The 6,370-nt window shown below is 47.0% G+C and overlaps 1 pseudogene; it reads left to right on the top strand.

The window, feature by feature from the left end:
- The first annotated feature begins 414 nt into the window (after nucleotides 1–414).
- On the top strand, nucleotides 415–3,153 carry LOC123804675 (annotated as a pseudogene).
- The last annotated feature ends 3,217 nt before the right edge of the window (nucleotides 3,154–6,370 follow it).

The raw sequence follows: 6,370 nt of genomic DNA, 5'->3' as shown, positions 1-6,370 counted from the left end.
CTCTGAACCCCTTCCCTCCTCCTGCACCTCCAGCATCAGTTACACCTGAGTCTCTTCTGCCTCCAACACTGGCTCTGCCAGGGCTTTTCTCCCAGTGTGTACCCATCAAATCCACACTCCCGTAACCTTGTCTGGGGCCTTGTACATTACTGTTTGACATTTCATTTTACAATGAACATCTCTTTCTTTTACAATAACAACAAATATTGCAGATTATTAAAATGGAAAATGCTCACAATATGTAAAATGCAACAAACGTCTTTCAAAGTAGCTCATTTTTACTTGGATTATGTGGGTGAATTGAAGGGCTATCAATCACCCTGAGGATAAACAGTTGTCACCTCCATCAGCTGGGTGCACTGGCTGCTGCCACCCCCCCTCCTTGCCTCTGGTACACATTACAGATCCAATACCATGACTGACTCCAAGGACGTCACAGCCCACAAAGAAAGAGAAACCTTTGAATTAAAGGCTTAATGATGAAAAGAAAGGAGAGAAAAGAGGCTGTGAAGAAAGTGCTGCTAGGATTGTGGAGAAGGATGTTCGCTCCCTCTTCCCAGATACAGTAGTGGACTGTGTGCTGACTGACACTCTGCAACTAAAGGAGCTTCTGTATCTCTACCTGCAGAACCACGCCAAGAGCCAGCCAGACAGGGCCATCATGGCTGTCGACAGCTTTGTGAAGGCCTATGAAGATCCCAGTCCTCTGATTCGGGCTTTGGCAGTCAGAACCATGGGGTGCATCCAGGTGGGCAAGATTACAGAATGTCTTTGTGAGACCCTCCGCAAGTGCTTGCAGGATGAGGATCTCTATGTTTGGAAAACAGCGGCAGTTTGCTGGCAAAGCTCCATGATATTAATGCCCAAATGGTGGCGGATCAGGGATTTCTGGATTCTCTGTGGGATCTCATAGCAGATTCAAATCCAGTGGTGGTGTCTAATGCTGTAGCAGCATTATCTGAAATCAGTGAATCTCACCCAAACAGCAGCTTACTCGATCCAAGCCCACAGAACACTAATACGCTGCTGACAGCCCTGGATGAGTGCACGGAATGGGGCCTGCCTGTCCCCTCGTGACCCTAAAGATGAGCGAGAGGCTCAGAGCATCTGTGAGCGGGCGACTCCCCGGCCGTCTCAGGCCACCTCAGCAGTGGTGCTTCCAGCAGCAGCAGTCCTGAGGGAATTTCTGGACTTGTTAGCCGAGGGCTCTGACTACGACGACATGCTGCTGAAGAAGTTGGCCCCTCCACGCGTCACTTCGCTGTCTGGGGAGCCAGAGGTGCAGTACGTTGGCCTGGGGAACATCAACCTAATTGTTCAGAAAAGGCCTGAACTCTTAAAGCAGGAAATCAAAGTCTCCTGTCCCGTCTATGTTAAACCGGAGGAGTTAGACCTCATGATTCGTCTGGCATCCCAGGCCAGTATTGCTCAGGTTCGGGCAGAACTGAAGCCACAGAAGTGGGTGTTCACGAAGCCATGTGGGCCACTGGACGGTGTGCCATCACGGTGGAGCGGCCTGCAGAGCGTCGGTAAGCACACTGCTCAGTCTCAGCCAGTCCGAAGTGAGTTACAGGGTCCAAGAGGCAAGATGTCCCTGATCGTTGTCATCAGAGACGTCTTCCGCAAGTACCGGAAGCATGGAAGTCTCATTGCTGCTGTGTGAGAACTCGCTGGATGAGCCAGGTGTCGGAGCAGCTACGATTTGGATGGCGGGAGAAGATGCTGAATGCACCAACAGTGCAGATGAGTTATGAGAGAGCTCCCTGGAGGGTTGTCAGGGTGAAAGCACCCTGGTGCGGCTCACTCTGCTTACTCCCATAGTGAAACTGTTTCTCAAACTTCCAGAAACACAGGAGCTGGTACGGCAGGTCTTGAGTTTGGCAACACAGGATTCTGATAATCCTGACCTTCAAGATAGGGGCTATATTTATTGGTGGCCTCTCTCAACAGACCCTGTCACAGCCAAGGAAGTAGTCTTGTCTGAGAAGCCACTCACCTCTGAGGAGACAGACTTCACTGAGCCAACTCTGCTGGATGAGCTAATCTGCCACGTTGCTTCTTTGGCCTCTGTGTGCCACAAGCCTCCCGATGCTTTTGTGGAAGGAAGTCATGGAATCCATCGCAAACACTTGCCAATACTTCATGGGAGCACCGATGCGGGTGACAGCTCTGTTGGCACCACCACTGCCGCCAGCGTGGAGCAGCCTCAGGTTATTCCTCTCAAGGTGACCGTCTCGGGGACCTTTTAAACCTTGACCTCTGTACCCCAGGCAATGTGCCACAGGTATCCTCCATGCAGGTGGGAGCAGTGGAGCTCTTGGGAAGAGGACTAGGTAGGCTGGTGGGACAATCCTTCATCTCATCACTGGCGCCTGCAGCCTTTGCTCCTCCCCCTACCCCTGCGTGGTCAGCAGTGGTCTGGATGACCTGTTTGAACTCTCTGCAGGGAGAGGCATGCGCACAGTGGATATGTGGCTCCTAAGGCTCTCTGGTTGCCTGCAGTAAAGGCTAAAGCCTTGGAGATTTCTGGAACATTTACTCATTGTCAGGAGCACATCTATATGGAAGTGAACTCACCGACAAAGCTCTGCAGCACACAACAGACCTCGTGATCCACTTTCACAAGAACAGATTTGGTGTCATCCCCAGCGCTCCTCTGGCCATGCACACACCACTGACGCCAAACCAGCGCATCAATGTCTCCCTGCCTCTCAACACCTTGGGCCCAGCCTTGAAGATGGAACTCTGCATAACCTGCAGGTGGCTGTGAAAACAATACCAATGTCTTCTACTTCAGCGGCCTCATCCTGCTCAATGTACTTTTTGTAGAAGATGGCAAAAGGGAGCGCCAGGTCTTCCTTGCAACGTGGAAGGACATTCCCAATAAAAATGAACTTTCAGATTAAGGAATGTCATTGAAATGCTGACACTGTTTCCAGCAAGTTGCAAAACAACAACGTTTATAATATTGTCAAGAGAAATGTGGGAGGGCAGGACATGGACCAGTCTCTGAAGCTCACCAATGGCATTTGGATCTTGGCTGAGCTAGGTGTCCAGCCAGGAAACCCTAATCATACGCTGTCACTGAAGTGTAGAGCTCCTAAAGTCTCTCAGCACACCTATCAGGTCTACGACAGCATTTTGAAAAACTAGACTGGTGGCCCTCCGGCCACCCTGTGGTCTGTGCAAGCCAAGAACTCTTAACTGGAAGAAATTGTATTGCCATGTAGCATCTGAACCCAAATACACTGAGGCCACCCACCAAGGTAATGACTAGTGTAACCTGTGCTAAATCAGGGCACAGCCTGTTGAATAGTTTTAGCTTCCTGTGAGTGTTTGTTAGCCACTTCTTTAATCACTTCCCACCTCTTGTCCACGGCTGCTGCTATCGGTCTTTATTTGTGGGCTTCTCCGTGCAGTGCCCAGTGGCTGGCATTTTTTAGTATAGTTTGATATTGTGTAATTGAAAGCTCATTTTAAAAGCAGAAAAAGACAAAACATATTAAAGCAAGGGAAAGTGTTGTTGAAAAAAAGAATTGCCTATTCTTTGCCCTTTTTAAAAAAAATATTTAAAAACAGATTTTATTTATTTATTTTTAGAGAGGGGAAGGGAGGGAGAAATAGAGGGAAAGAAACATCAATGTGTGGTTGCCTCTCACACACTCCCCATGGGGGACCTGGTCTGCACCCCAGGCATGTGCCTTGACTGGGAATGGAACCAGTGACCCTTTGGTTTGCAGGCCAGCACTCAATCCACTGAGCCACACCAGCCAGGGCTGCACTTTCAAGTTTTATGGAACGACTATATAACTACTTTTGTAATAAAAACACTCAACTGTTGTCTTTAAAAGTTAAATAAAATACCCCTTCCTTTTTTTAGCCAGCACCCTTTCTCTTTCCTTTCTACCCTCAGCTACTCCAAGAGCAGTCTGCTCTCCCTGCTTCAACCCTCAGCCCACAGCAGTCACTCTTCCTCCACCCCTTGCGTTGTGAAGAAACCGCTCTGGCCAAGCTCACCACGGCAGCCTCCTCTCTAAATCTAACCCTCGCCTCGCTTGCCCTCTCCAAAGCATCCGACACTGTCAAGCATTTTCTCCTGGCCACTCGTTTCTTCTGGCTTCTGGGACGGCACTCTCTCCACTCATTTCACCCCATCTTTTTGACCCCTCTATTTCAACCTTTTCTTTTCGGGTTTCTCTCTCTCTGCTCTGTCCTTAGCATGAGGATCCCAAGGTTTCCATCCCGGACTTTCTCAAATAACTTCTTACTCTCTATTTTCCCACTGTCAACATTCCCAACGTCTCATTCTCCAGGTCTCCAACATATGTCACATGTTAATGCTGCTGCCTCTTGTGTCTACAGCTTCAACCTGCAGATCCAAACCTCTTCCAGTGTTTTAAACCCATAGAGCCCCCAGACACAGGAATCCTCACTTGCATGTCCTGCAGCACCGGACCCACCTCATCTTCTTATCCCCCACACCTGTCTTTTCTGGCTTTTTTTTTTTCCCCTAATGGGATGAATCATTTTTGTTGTTTTTCTTGCCCCTTTTATCCTTTAAAATTTTTAAAAATCTTCACCCAACATTATTTTCTCATTGCTTTTAGAGAGAGGAAGGGAGAGAAGAAGTGAGAGAGAAACATTGATGTGAGACAGAAGCATTGATCAGCTGCCTCCCGTAGGTGCCTGGACTGGGGATCGAACCTGCAACCTTTCGGTTATGGGATGACACTCCAACCAAGTGAGCCACACTGACAAGGGCAACCCCTTTAATCCTTAAAGTACCCCAAATTCATCCTCTTCTATTATCGTACCTGTATATATTAGAGTGAAAGGAAAGGTAGATTATCTGCCAAGGAAAGAAAGAAGACTGACAAGAGGCTTGTAATCAGCAACAATAGATCCAAAAAAACACATTGGCATTGTGTGACACCTAAAATCTTGAGGGAAAATAAGTGTCAGCCTGGAATTCTATTATATGCTTCTGTTTTCTTAGGTTTACTCTTATTTTATTTTTTTACTACAAAACCATTATTAATATTTTATTTATTTTTTACAACTTCTTAAATTGAACAATTTGTTCTTGACTTTTTAGTCTTTATTGTTTCCTTGTTTGTCAATTTTCACATTGTTTTTTAAAGTATTTTTCTTCAGATTTTTAAAAAAGAATTTGTTTTATTCTCACTCACATAAGAACTCCAGTTTTCAGGCCCTGGCTGGCATTGCTCCGTGGATTGAGCTCGGGCTGCAAACCAAAGAGTCACAGGTTTGATTCCCAGTCAGGGCACATGCCTGGGTTGCAGGCCACAGGCCCCAGCAACCGCACATTGATGTTTCTCTCTCTCTCTCTCTCTTTCTCCCTCCATTCCCTCTCTGAAAATAAACAAACAAAATCTTTTTAAAAAAGTTCAAACTGTTTAAAAAAAAACTAAGAACTCCAGTTTTCAGGGGAGGAAAGACTTGGCCGTAGTCTCTATGAGGTCATGGTTCCAACAGCTGAACTCCAAGGTCACCCCGGTGTGGCCCTCCCAGTCAGGCAGAAGGGAGAAGAGCGAGGGCAGATCTGCGCATGGGCAGCGGTAGGGCAAAGGCCAGTTCAGCCCCATCCCACCAGTGAGGACTTAGTCTCGTGGCCAGAGATACCGGCAGGGAAAGGTGCTGAATGCAAGCCGGCCCAGCGTCTTCTCAATGTTTCCCATCAGTCTAGCCCACTTCCCGGTTCATGGAACGGCGCTGACAGCTTGGATGCTTTATTTCTGACCTACATTTCTGCGCTACTGTGAAAGGATACAACAGCCAGACGGAACAGGCGCACAGGGCAAGGCCCGGGGAAAGGGGTCTGATCCCCCACACCCTCTTCGGGTGCACCGTCCTCCCAGCAGCATCTCCGCAGGTTCGCCCGGGTTTCGCGTTATATTCCAGTGTCATATTTCGACCAACGCTTGTGAGATATTCCACGGATCTTAGAATCAAATGGAGTTAAAATATGAGTAAAATACAAGGTCATAATCGGATAAGAATAGAAAAACCAGAGTAATATGACAAATGAATTCAGACTATAATGGTAAGACAACAGAGTGAGGTATTATTTGAAGTATTGCTGGAATCAACAGTCTGTGCACCTCAGAGCTATGAGAGAAAGGTAATTTCCTGTTCTGAGAGAACAAAGTTAATGCAAAATAAATTATGGTAATTGAAAACACATTAGATGAAAACACAATCAAAGAAGTGTTTTTCTAATAGATTCTATTAAGACACCTAAACAATAACTGGGGATTCAGTCAAATGTGACTTCTGGTTCTTTTTTTAAAAAAATATTTTATTTATTTATTTTTAGAGAGAGGGGAGGGAAGGGAGAAAGAGAGGGAGA

This window comes from Phyllostomus hastatus, unplaced genomic scaffold (genome assembly GCF_019186645.2).
Source record: "Phyllostomus hastatus isolate PE091 unplaced genomic scaffold, TTU_PhHast_1.1 phas_scaffold_216, whole genome shotgun sequence".
NCBI lineage: Eukaryota > Metazoa > Chordata > Mammalia > Chiroptera > Phyllostomidae > Phyllostomus > Phyllostomus hastatus.
The sequence above is the reverse complement of the archived record's forward strand: the minus strand, read 5'-3'. Positions and strand labels throughout refer to the sequence as shown.